This window comes from Pimephales promelas, chromosome 10, assembly GCF_988280905.1.
Source record: "Pimephales promelas chromosome 10, fPimPro1.hap1.1, whole genome shotgun sequence".
Lineage (NCBI taxonomy): Eukaryota > Metazoa > Chordata > Actinopteri > Cypriniformes > Leuciscidae > Pimephales > Pimephales promelas.
The window spans coordinates 23,611,709-23,625,791 of record NC_142778.1 but is presented as its reverse complement, the minus strand read 5'-3'; the positions used below and the strand labels follow the sequence as shown (position 1 = coordinate 23,625,791).

Genomic DNA, 14,083 nt, shown 5'->3' with positions numbered 1-14,083 from the left:
AGAGCACCGCAAGAGTTGTGAATGGTAAAAATATATACTATTCATGATCTAGAAAATATATAGCATATTATTTACCTTTTGAGTTTTGATAAATCATTTTCTTGCTGTTGCAGATGACTTAAGCAATCTAAAATAGTTTTAGCTAAATAACAGGTCTGGATCTCCATCTTTTTACAACATTACGACAACAAAGGCACTTGAACACAACACACTGGTAAATACCAATTCACAAGTGGAAAATATCCTACTTTCCATAGCATGTGAACGCATGGCTGTGCACTTCTCAGCAAAGTGATTGTCTGTTGGCCTAATACTTTTACATGCTGATATGCTTGAGCTTTTGCTATTTAGCTTGAAAATATGAAACATTTAGGCCAGGGCTATTCAATTAGTTTCATTCCAGGGCCACATTATTAAATCGAAAAGTTGAGGTGGACCGGTGGGTTTAGCTCATTAACGCAAGTTTCAACAAGTAAGGTAAAGTAAACCAAAAAAAAGTATTGCATTTACTTGCAATGTGGTATGCAGACCATAATAAATAACTTATTTACAGCTACAAATATATGAATTATACAATATCATTGCTATTGGTAAGAATTATTTTATTAATAATTATTATAGGCTTAAATTAAAATATTCTGACAGTGAGACTTGCCTAAAAATTCTCGAAATGCCTAAAAAACCAAAACCATTATTAAAAACCATAAAAAATGCCTAAACAGGTAAAAACTATACACACAATGAATTATATATTCCTCTACCCCCCTAATAAATCTAATGCAATATAAATGATTATAACTGTGACAAAGTCCCAAGTTATCCCTGATGGCAGTGTATGTGCCCTGTGTCTGTTTGCTTTATATTCTTTTTATAAATGTTTGTTTCTCATTATTTGGTGAATTTTTCTAGTCTGAGGTGCACATTAGACTGATAAAAAACACCAAGTGATCTATTTCTTTTAATTTGGTATTTACATAAATCATTAGGTTTATCCTCATTTGCAAAACTAACCTTCTGGGTTCATGTCTGCAGCATGGTTTCCGGGCGTGTTTAAGAGGACGGGCGGCCTTCCTGTTCCTCATTTTATGCCATCCCAAAGAATTGTGGGTAGTGTAGGCATAATCCATTTCTCAATGGGAGCAGGGGGTTATTGTTTCATGTTTTATTGTGTTTATGTTCATTGTATCTAGATATGTATTGTTTATTATTCATATTATTTTCCTTGTATAATTATGCTTTATGTATTTTTTGAATATTATTTTCATTTTAAGTGTAGTTATGTATTATGTGTGTGAACATTATTTAATTTCCCTTTTACTGTAAAATGGTCGACCCTTTCAGTATAAAGGAATGTTTGTCTGTGAAAGCAGTTCTGGTGAGGAGCACAAACACCATAATTTACAATTATGGCTTCTCTAAAACTTGATCTAAAATTTCTGTCTCTATTGCTCTAACTACATTCACTGCTTCAACACCCAACAATGAGAAAGCAGACCGCGAGCTCTTTTATTTGCCTCGGCGTATTCCTGAGCCTTGCACATGAGACTTCATTAGTAATTTATATATGTGTTTTTAAAAGACCTCTGCAGACAATTTAAAGTATTAATTTAGCAATAAATTCAACCTGCATGTTGCTCTTTAATATAAAATTACATGCATTACAATATATATATATATATATATATATATATATATATATATATATATATAGTCACATATATTTCAACATAAAAAGCGCCAATTCCTTATTTATTATTCAATATTCTAATATTAACAATATATTATTCAGTATATTTTCAAATATAATGTTTAACCATTTAATATATTGATCATTCATATATGGAATATATATATATATATATATATATATATATATATATTTATTTATTTATTTTCATAAGGGAATGCATAGGCCAGTCATCACAAACAACACCTTTGCAATCAGCTATAAACCATTAAAAAACATCAGATTGTTTTGGCAACTTCTGCATTTGTAAGCATCACTTACATTTTCAGAAAATGTAATAATCTAGTATTACATGTAAAAATGTAAGTGTAAAAATTTAGTCCCAAATTCAAATCCACAAATCATTTCTTCTCTTGAATACATTGAGAATCAGTGTCATATTTACATCTGTGAATTATTGCTGTGCCCTGGAATTACTTGCTTATACATTATGCAACAACTGCAGCTTTAAACTGCATTTCACTACATAAAAAGCATCCGCTTGCACACAATTTCAGTTTAGACATGTGATTATACATGTTGAGCACACCATCACGCATGTTGGCATGCTGAAATTAAAGATGTTGTGGAAGAGGTGGGCTAATCTTCCCTTCCCTCCCTATAAGCGCATTATGCATCTCTGTGCCAACTTCATCAAGAAAGCGAACGCCTCATCCAATGATCACAGGAACTGCTGATGTCAGCTCCAGCAGTGGTACAGCTATACTGCAGATGCATGCACGGTGATGCAACTGCCTTTCAGAGAAAACGGGTTGTGAAAGAGATAGGCACAATGGGTCAGTGGTATGGCTCATGACTCAGCTCTTCATCTGAAAACGTTAAATGCATGTGTTTTCGTAAACCTTGTTTGGGAAAAAAAAATCTGCTTCAACAAGAATGGTTGTAATGAGATGATATTACGCAAAGAGCTCTTGAACGTAATGACTTTTCTTGAATAGGAGGCTCAGTACATCTGGGTAGAAAACATGTATTTGCACAATTCACCTTGTGGTTTCAGTGGTCTGAAAATGGTTTGAAATAATTTTGGCATTTAGACTAGCACAAACAAATCTAGCAACACCTACAGATTTTGGGTTATTTTTCACATATCACAAAAGCAAAGAGTACTTTGTGAATAAAAATCACATCACTTTTGAGTTTATTTTATGATTCTGTTGAACTCAAAGACACTTTTGAAAGTAATAAAACGTGAACAAATTCATAAAGTTCTCTTTACAGTTGGACTATACAACAACAACTCCCCCGGAGGAGCACTGCAGTGAGCCGCTCTTGCGTTCCTTCCCTGACTCCCCAGACACCTGGTGATTGTTGACTCTGTCTGTGACCTGATCAAGGTTTTCTCCATGGCAACATGCTGTGTATCGCTATGACAATCCTGCGGACTGAGGCACCTAGATTATGATGCCAGGCATAGTGACTCTCTAGGCCTACACATACACAAACTTACATATATATCGTCGCTGCCCGATGAAACTCGTGTATGTTCAAAACGGTTACTTTTCAGGAAGTGAAAAAAACACGTAATTTCAAAAGCAGCTGAACGTAGCGTTTTCATGCTTGGTACAACATCTTTAAATGTAACCATATTCTTGCCAGTGTCATGATATAATCCACATTTGACCCAAAATCGAGTTTAAATGGACATACGTGCTTATTGCACAGTAACGGTGGTCGATACACGTTCTTCCAATCATTAATTAGTATGACCAAATCGCGTTTCATATTGACAGATGAATAGGCTACGCTCAGTTTATTAAATAGCCTACGTCCTAGTTATCAAATATGCTCAGTTTATTAAATGTCTCTTGCAAACTATGAAGAGACAATGAATCAATACACTGACATGGCGATGATAGACTGATAATTTGTTTACATAATCCTACCGTAATTTTGTCACTCCTCTCCACTATGTCTGGCATCAGGGGGGAAAAGTTTACCTCGATAAATTTAGGGCTACTGTAAAGGAAAGTCTTGAAAACAGTTGTCAAAAACAAAAGTTTGATCTTACTTTACCTCACAGTGTTATTCGGCAATCTAATGCTGAGCTTTCAGACCCCATTTACACCTGGTATTAAAAAATGAGATCTGTATCCGCTGGCCTTCATTTTGCCGCCTTTAGTCGACGTTCCTGCTATGCTATCCGGCGTTCATATCCTTTCATGTGTTGCTTTACTCTGCTTAGTGTTTGTTTGCCACCATGACTCGCTCTTTCTAATAGAGTTTTGTCTTTTTAATGATGCCATCCTACTGTGGCTCGTGCCGACCCCCACTCAGCGACGGGGACCGCCATGTCATCTGCGTTTCCTGGCTTGGAGAGGATCATGCAGCACTTGCACTATAGCCGATGGTGGCTGCCCTCACTGCGAGATATTGCCTATGGTGACTCTGAGGACTCGTCTGGCATATTTTTCAGAGTCTGCAACCCCACCCGCTGCAGTGCCCTGGCGTAAAAAGCGTTGTTCTCAGTGGGTCCCTGAGCCATCTCAAGCACTCGAAAGCTCGCCGGTTCGCCCGCCAGATTCGCCGGCTTGACTCGGCTCGCTCACTGACGGACAACGTCCGCCGCCTGCCGCCGCTTTCGTCATTGATGACAACAAGCCTGCTGGATCTGCTTCCTCGAGTGTGCAGGTGGTGTCCATGGACGCCTCCACCTCGGGATGGGGAACACTGCACGGGGGCAGACCGTTCTTCGACCAGTGGTCAAAACAAGAAAAGCTCCTTCATATAAACTTTCTAGAAATGATGGCAGTCTGCAACGTGCTGAGGCGTGTTTGTCCCTGAATAAAAGGTCACCACATCTTAGTCCACTCGGACAACTTCTCAGTGGAGGCCTACATAAATCACCAGGGTGGCTTCAAGTTCCGAAAGCTTTACAGGCTGACGGAATGCATCTTGGTCTGGGCTCAGCACAATCTGCGCTCACTGAGAGCAGCACAGGTGCCTGGCTCCCAAAATTTGGGGCCAGACAGACTGTCCAGAAACAAAATTCCAGCAGGAGAATGGTCTCTGCACCCACAGATGATCCTCCTGCTGTGGGAGATATTCGGCAGAGCGCAGGTGGACCTATTCAAGTCCCAGGAGAGCGCTTGCTGCCCAACGTTTTTCTCCAAGAGTCTTGCTCCTGCCTCAGGTGTTGGAATGAATCAGGGAAACTGGATGCTCAGTGCTCCTTGTGGCTCCACTCTGGACGAACCAAGCCTGGTTCCCAGTCCTAATGCAGCTGACGAGCACTGCCCCATGGCCAATTCCGACGAGGAAAGACCTCCTCTCTCCTCTCAATTTGGCATCCTCACCCAGAACGGTGGGTCCTGCATGCATGGGCCATCAACGGGTACCCGCAAACCTTCCTGAGGGAGTGTTGAACACAATCACACAGGCTAGATTGCCGTCTACTAGATGACTCTATGCCTCAAAGTGGTCAGTGTTTGTTAGCTGGTGCAAAGCCCAAGACTTGGGTTGGGCTTAAAACAAGGCTCAAAACAGCCCCACACTAACACAGTAACATAATGAGTGTCCATACATGCAAAACGAAGCATTGAGAACTTTGCAAGTGTACAGACTGTTTAATAAGAATATATTTTATAAAGACAGTTCACTTCGTGTATACAGGTGGCACCATCTTTGGAAAACAGTCACGACAAGTCAAACCACGAACGACGTGCTGAGTGATCTCAACTGTATGAAGTTCAGCGAACTTCTGAACTGTATGAACGGCGTTCGGGCATCGACTTATCAAGACTATTTTCTAAGATGGCTCCTGTCTGTATACACGAAGTGAACTGTCTTTATAAGTATCTTCTTATTAAACGGTCTGTACACTTACAAAGTTCTCAATGCTTCGTTTTGCATGTATGGAGACTCATTATGTTACTGTGGGGCTATTTTGAGCATTGTTAGTGGTATAAACAAGTGATTTTTTTTTACTTAGTAAATGCCCTCAGTACTAGCATTATACACTAAACAGTTTTTAGAGATAAAATTCTTTACATTCGATTATCATAAAAAAACAAATCTCAGACAACAGTTGACTAGGTACCGATGTTTTATTAGACCAAAGGTTCATTTTGCACATACCGGAGTTCTCCTTTAATGATCCCAAAGCCACGGGCCATCCATACTGCATTAACTTCTTGTTAAATGAGTGATGAATTGGTTGCAGTCTGCTTATAGAAGATAGCCAGATTCACACACATATACACACTTGTTTTATAGTTACCGATCCCATGTTTATGCATAAACTCTCTCGCCATGCATGTTGAAGACAGTGAGAGTATCACAGGAAGAGAATTTCTGCAGGCGACTCCCATTCCCAAAGTGCTCAGGTTGCATTAGGCGTGGCACCAGCTGATGGCCAGACCTCAGAGATGACCCCACCACTGTCAGAGCCAGTTAGCCTCTTGCAGGCGATCCAGGCGGGAATTCTGCAACTCCACGCTGTTTCCGAACAATCTGACTTCGCTGTGCCCTGAGGCCCCTGCTGGAAAAGGAAGAGCATGGAAGAGAGCAATGCTGTAGGACTCTTACCATAATTATAGCTGAGTAAGTGCTTCCTTCAGAGCTGGTGTTTGGATATTAGTGCTTTGGGTTTAGAGACTGGGTGATTAGAGCTCACAGTGGGGCAGAAAGGGGACAAATCAGTGCAGAGAGAATTGGTGCGGGCTAATAACGTCACATAAAAATGCTTAATGAGACGGGGCCCTTTCTATAACACCAAAATATTCTCTTTGAGCTTCGAATCTAATGAGCCAAGAAATATTTTTCTGTCTGCTCATAACAATTAGCCAACAATTCCTACTGAAAAAAAAAATGCTTTTGTTTTGTAACAGCATACCAGCATTGGGTACGTTTGATAATGTAGATTGCAAAGCTATTTCAACTGCGAACTACTCTTATGAAAAATTAGTTGGCTATTCTAAGTTTCAAACTAGCATTAGCTATTTTGAAGCTTCTTAAGAGGCCAATACACAATTTAGATATAATTTATATATTATTATATCTGCCAAGACATGCAAACACAATTTGTTGAATGACAATAAAGTGAATTTGAACAGGAAAAACTATAGTACACGACAAGTCTAAGACTTAATTTTATGAACAGCTGCATTTAACTAGGCTAAATTTTCTGAGCCGAAAATGCCATTAAGAAACTCAGATCAGAGCTAGAATTAAATTGGACTCTCTGATGAGATATGTGAAAATGAGAGGGAGGACCATTTAAAACAAACTGATTCACTATAATGATTTGAACTATCCAGCGCTACATAATAGGAGAGGGAGGATCTTTTAAGAAGAACCAATTCATTAGAATTAATTGAAATTTCCTTCATGACAAAGAACCGATTCTCTTGAACAAATTGAACTTTCAGGCACCACATACGAGACAGCTAGAGGACTGTTCAAGAAAAACCGAATTGCATGAATTGTTGAAACAATGCGACAACAAAAACAGTGGGTTTTTTTATGCCACGCTGCTATTCACTGAAAAAAAGCTGCTTTCTGAAAAACTTATTCTATTTTAAAAACACAACCTGCACTTTTTTTGAAGTACATCCAAGGGTAACAGAATAATAAAAGAGAAAAATATGTAGACCGGTGATTTTGTTATGGCTTTGGTGACATTTTGATTAAACATTACAAGGTCAAAACATTTTTTTTTTTTTAAATGAAACAAGCACAGATAATGTGTTCAGAAAAAGATCATGATAACATTAAAAAGTTTTACTATCATACCTGTCACTTTGTGCATCCAGTGAGGTATGAGATCGCGTTGATATTTCTGATGAACACTGACAAGGACTGGACGTTAATACCGGTAAGAGGGTTATGTAATATGTCTGTGTTTTGAATAGCTTATTTGTCACATTACACCTTCTGTCAGAAACTACTTTCCATTGCTGACAACTGAAGCACAAGGACACTTATTTTTTTTATTTACAGTGTCATTTACTGTTTCTTGTCAAGAGGACCTTCATTTGTGTCCGTCTGATAGCTGTACAGGTGTTTAAAGGCAACATAAACAGATTAGATCTCAAGCTGTCGGCCATTGTCCTACACATTTAACATTACATTAATTTACCTGTCCTACATGTCCTCGCTGTTAACATCATTATTGTCCTCCTCATTCTGAATCTCATTTAGGACTTTATAAATAAGGAAGGAATTATTATATTTCATGCTCCCCTTGCTCAAGTAAAGGACTAGATGTTACAATCCCAGAATCCACATATCCCACGATGGATAAACTATAAACTGGAACTAGGAGAGATATTGAGACAAGTGCCAAGGATCACTGGCTTCACTGGGGTCATCAGGTGGGCACCCTCCTTCACGAGTGTTTCGATGATTAACCCACAACACTTCCAGAGGGCTCATCGGCAATACCTAGCGTCCCAGGTATGCCCCCCTCGGCTTGTGATCCCCCCCTTGCTCAACTACTACTGTCTGCAGGCCCAGATATTCTCCTTTCTCTTCAACCACAGCCAACGACTGGCCTCCTCTGCTGCATTGGAAAGGGATTTTACAATCTGCTGCAGAGCCTGACTTCGTATTCCTAGGTCCTTCAAAAACCGGACCAAGGAGCGACCGACAAACCCTCTGCAACCGACCTCCACTGGGTAAATCCTGACTTTCCACCCACGCTGCTCAGCATCAGCTGCCAGCTCTGAGTACTTTAGCCTCTTACGTTCATACGCCTCCTCCACTGAGTCCTCCCATGGCACTGTCAGTTCCACTAGGAGGGCCGTGCGAAGGGTGGGGGACCAAAAGACGATGTCAGGTCTAAGGTTTGTTACTGCAATCTCAATAGGGAAGTGCAACCGCTGGTTTAAATCCACTAATAACTTCCAGTCTCGTGCTTTGTGCAGCAGGCCCAGATATGAGCTGGATCCCTGTGATCTTCTTGGTGTTATACCTGCACGAACAAAGGCCATTGATGGATACTGCTTGGGTGGCAGAGGAGGGAGGATATTTGTGGCTGTTCGCTTGGCCTCAAGGCTGGCCGCCAAGCACCTTAGCACCTGATTATGCCGCCATGTATAACGGCCTTGTGCCAAGCTTGTTGTACAGCCAACCAAAATGTGCTTTAGGTTTGCTGAAGAGGGACTCAGGGAACAGGTGGCATCTTCCCCATACCACTGTTGGAGGTTAGTTGGTGATGGTAAGACTGCTCGAATGAGGAAGCTGACTCGATATGCCTCCATCCCCCACAGCTCCCTCCAGGAGAGTTTCCTCTTTTCTACGTTCTTCCAATGTGTCCATTGGCCTTTCTTCACTTGTGAAACTGCCTTTGTCAGCCTCATCACCTGTTCCTGTCTGCGTATTTCTTCCACGACTAAGCCTCGCCGTTGTAAAGGAGATGCTTTGTGCCAGAATGGTACATTTTCCCCACTTCCTAGACCTTGTCTCCCCAACTGCACGCGCCCGACAATTTCTTGGTGCCTGAGGGCAGATTTTGTTTGCTCTAACGCCACTGCTGAGGACCACTTTCTTCCCGTCGATCGGGTAAGGGCAGTTCCAGCAACTACAGTGTCTCGAGACTCTGACAGAGTCATACCAAGCCTCGCCTTGGCACACTTAAACTCCTCGGTAAGGCAGGACACAGGTAGCTCTAGAACACCTTTTCCATACAGTGCTGTGTTGGTAATGCACCTGGGAAGACCAAGCCACTTCTTGGCATAAGAGCTAACCAGCCGCTCCAGCTTTTCGACCTTGGAAAGAGGAATATCGTAAATAGTCAGTGGCCATATTAGGCGTGGGAGGAGGCCAAACTGCAGGCACCAGAGTTTTAGACTGCCAGGCAGTAAGGTGCTGTCGATGCTCTTCAAGCCATTTTTGGTAACCTCTTTGAGTTGGACAACTTGTTCGGTGTCCTTCAATGAAGCGTCATACCATCGCCCGAGGCTCTTAACAGGTTTCTCTGCCACTGTTGGTATTGGTTCTCCATCAATGACGAATCGATGCTCTGTCAACTTTCCTTTCACAATAGATACACTCCTGGACTTACAAGACTTTATTTTCATTCGAGCTTGGATTATGTAAAAATGTTACATAATTTTGGACTATTGAGTTGTTTTTATTCGTCTAAAGATAGACTGCATTGATGTTTACAGGGAATAAGAAAGATTCAAAGAACACAGTGCCAAAAAAATAATAAAATAAATAAATATTTAGTCACATACATTTGCAACCCTTAAATAAATAATACAAATAATACAAATTATTATTATTATTATTATTATTATTATTATTATTATTATTATTATTATTATTATAAATCATTGCATTTATTTGAGTTACATACAGGAATATTTAGTGGTCTGACCCTTGGGGGTGTTTAGGTCACAATATTAACTATAATAATTATGGGAGATGTTTAATGTTTGGCTGGTTATATTTGAATCTCTTTTTCTTCTACAAAACGGATCATAATTCAGCTGTTCTTAGAATTAACATAATCATCATTCAACAGAGCTACCATCATATTACACTGTTTTACCTTGGCATCAATTAAAGATAAGAGACAATTTAAAAAGAATATTACACATTTTCGCATGGAGCATTTTATGCATAATGTTTACAGCATCAGTGTGGAGCATCAAGTCCTATAGGGTCCTCACACCATCAGTGGTCGGGCGCTAATGAAGCTTATATCACTTTCAAATTGGGCAATATCAGCTTTAGAAATCATACAGCAGGGGTGCAAAACTCAATTTCTGGAGGGCCACCGCCCTGGAGATTTTTGTAAGTAATATAAGCTTCATCATGATCGCAATCCATGATTTCTAGGAATAACATGATACAATTCATATGTTTCACACAATAACAGATTTAGACGGCATCATTCATTGTTTTGCACAAAAATCAAGTACTACCTACCTAAACCCAGTCATATACTCTATGTATTTATAGATCCAGTAATTTCTGGTTTAAATTGAGATCATTTCCCTTTATTACTCACTCATCCTCCGCCATTCCCAAGTCGGACCCAATAGCTTATCTTGAAAACTACAGCCAATCAACAATTTTAAGCATAATTTGCATTCTCAGTGATGAAAAATTAGTGAAGTTTACATTTATTTCAGAAACATTTTGGCTCTAGACCAGTGTAATAAATTGTGTTAATATGACATTTAATAATAAGCAATTATGATAAATCTAAAAGATAAATGTTCATTCATGTAATCTTGCACTCATTTTGTGTCCTTTTCTACCAAGGCTGCCATTTTGTATAGTATGTCTTCGTGACAATAGATTCTACTCAACTGCACAGACTGACAGGTCATAAATTATGATTCAGGCCACAGGACATTCATAACAGCTGGCATTTCAACATGTCTGACAGATAAATTCCCTGCTATATTGGTACCATGGTGCATTCATAAAACCGGACTACAGCTGTCTAAATTTGGTTAAAACATTAATTTCCACAGTTCACTGCTACTTTCCATGTTGATGCAGTAGATCCAAACCTTTCTCTTTGCTAATAGAGTGATGACTTGTTCAGTCTCATTCACACATCATTAAGTCCTGATTGGCAGCGTGATGACCTCAGGACACCTGCCACCTGGCCTTTGAGTCTCCATGACGACCGATTGCTGACTGACATTCATCTTCCGCCTGGTGCCCACAACACATTTAAAAGCATGCCTGGGGTCTCAAGTTGAGATACTCGTGCTCGACACATATTGATTTTACTCCGCTCAATATCAACGTGGATGTTTTCAACCTTAGACGCCACATATCTGATATTATTTTACACCTCAGAGCATTGGACAGGCAGAAACAAACAAAGATGGAGGAGCGAATGTTCACCAAATTCAGCTGGAAGGCAGAGCCTACATGTTGTAGCGTCTGGACCGATCAGACGCACACAAATTAATCATTACATTTGATGAAGAATCACAAAATCACTCTTCCAACAAAGTTCGCCAAAATGGATGCCAATAAGATTCTAAATTAAAGAAATTTACTTTTAAAAAGTGAAACACATTTGAACACTGGAGTGGCCGCTGCGCAAAGTTGCCATGGAAACGGCGTGGCAACATACAACGTCACTTCTCCGTCTTTCACTGCCCCAACAAGAAAGTCGGTCTCATCGGCTGTGAACACGCGCCTGGTAAACCCGCCGTTATAATAACAATCCGTCATGCAACATGCGCACAGGGTATGTTGGATGGCGCTCTGATTGGTTTATTTCACGTTACGCCCAAACCACACCTATGAATAATGAAGCTACTTCAGACCAACCCCTTTTAGATTTGCACCAAGCGCAAGAGGCATTTATCCCGCCGGGAAAATAGTAACAGCGCTAGGGCCCGCCCACAAAGTTACTTGCGCTCTGCGCTTTGACACTTGCGTTTCAGATCGTTAAAATAGGGCCCCTTATCTCAACCGTTTTCAGAAGAGGTAACGTTAACGTAACATTAATTTGGTTGAGCTTTTATTTATATAAGTTGGGGCTTAAATCACCTTCTTATATGTAGATGAGAGGTTTTGTAAAGGTTTTACTTGGAAGTAAGATAATTTATTTAACACAAACGTGTGACGTCACGGACACTACATCCATATTTTTTACAGTCTTTGGTTTGCACTGCCCTAATCTTTGATCTTTTTCTATCCCAAAACAGGATGCCTTCTGCAGGAGACACAGAGGACTGAGACAACGCACTTAAAGGGTTAGTTCACCCAAAAATGAAAATTCTGTCCGTATTTACTCACCCCCATGTTGTTACAACCCCGTAAGACCTTCGTTCATCTTCGGAACACAAATTAAGATATTAAGATCGCTCCTACATACAGTCCATAGGCTTCTTGAGGGACTGGCTCTTGCTGTCCACGAAAAGTCATTAAAGACATCGTTAAAATAGTCCAAGTGACTACAGGGGATCAATCTTAAGTTTATCAAACGACGAGAACACTTTTGTGCGCAAAAAAAAACAACAAAAATAACGACTTTATTTCAACTATTCGTTTATTTCTCCCTCTGCGTGAGTCAGGTTACTAGTTTAATAGCGTAAGCTTCTGTTATTGTACGTCACACGCATCACACACATGACCAGTGTCGGCCAATAGTGAGCCTACGTGTGACGTAGCTCTACGCTATCACACTACGTTAACTGACTAGAGGCGCATAGAGAAGGAAGTGAATAGTTGAAATAAAGTCGTTATTTTTGTTGGTTTTTTTGCGCACAAAAGTGTTCTCGTCGTTTGATAAACTTAAGATTGAGCCCCTGTAGTCACTTGGACTATTTTAACGATGTCTTTAATGACTTTTCGGGGACAGCAAGAGCCAGTCCCTCAAGAAGCCTATGGACTGTATGCAGGAGCGATCTTAATATCTTAAATATCTTAATTTGTGTTCCGAAGATGAACGAAGGTCTTGCGGGGTTGGAACAACATGAGGGTGAGTAAATACTGACAGAATTTTCATTTTTGGGTGAACTAACCCTTTAAATAAAGGTACACTACACACATACACACACACGCGCACACACACACAAACAAAGGCGTGTATACACCTTCGTTTTTTGTGGCTTTTTATGTATTTATGTATAATTTTTAATTGGTTTTGCTTTTGTTGTAAACATTACATTTGTATTGCATATCTTAAAATGAATAAATTTGAATTATTTGTTTTAATGTTCAACATGACATCATGACTTTTGCGTAAACATACACACCACTTTCGAGTCAAGTGGCGTGTTATCTCTACTCATTTTGAGCTATCCGTGTGTATCCGTGTGTGTCTACGCCATTTATGTCCGAGTGATTCCGCGTGTCGGTACACGCCATTTAAAATCCGAGCCAAACGAAGCAAAATGTAGATCTACATCTGGGGAGTGATCTTTTTTTTCCTAGGATGGTAAGGGAACACTCATAAATGCCATTAACCCCAGTGACGGTTAGGTTTAGGGACGGGGTTGAGGTAAGTCATATTTATTTATACAGGAATGTAACGTTAAGTCAACGGCGTTTATAAACACGCTGACAAGCGATTATGCGTGTTGACAGCACACCAAAAATGGAAATACGAATTGGCGTGTCATACACAGGCTACTTCATGAGATCATTCTGTAATGTTTGAAAACATGGCTATAGGCCCTACAAAAGAACATGGTAGGCCTACTGTTTTCTGTAGTAATGCTTAATGAATTTTACATGGATTTCACATGAAGTTACAAGTTTACATGGGGTGTAGCTTTAGATTGTTGATTGGTTTTAAATGTTATTCCATGTGTTTCACATGAGATATTTGAGCCCGTTCTCATCCTTTGGTGTCATATAGGTGACGCCATATGACATTTCGTCGAAATACTATGCACCCTTTAGCGTCAATAT

General features: G+C 40.0%; 1 long non-coding RNA gene across 1 annotated transcript in view; it reads right to left on the bottom strand.

Annotated features, from left to right (window-relative positions):
* Positions 1-1,049, bottom strand: part of LOC120461983 (uncharacterized) — a 157,954-nt gene extending 156,905 nt beyond the window's left edge. The window contains exon 1 of the long non-coding RNA XR_016145449.1: positions 1,012-1,049. This is a non-coding gene — a long non-coding RNA (uncharacterized LOC120461983). The remainder of the gene's footprint in view (positions 1-1,011) is intronic.
* Between the last annotated feature and the right edge of the window lie 13,034 nt (positions 1,050-14,083).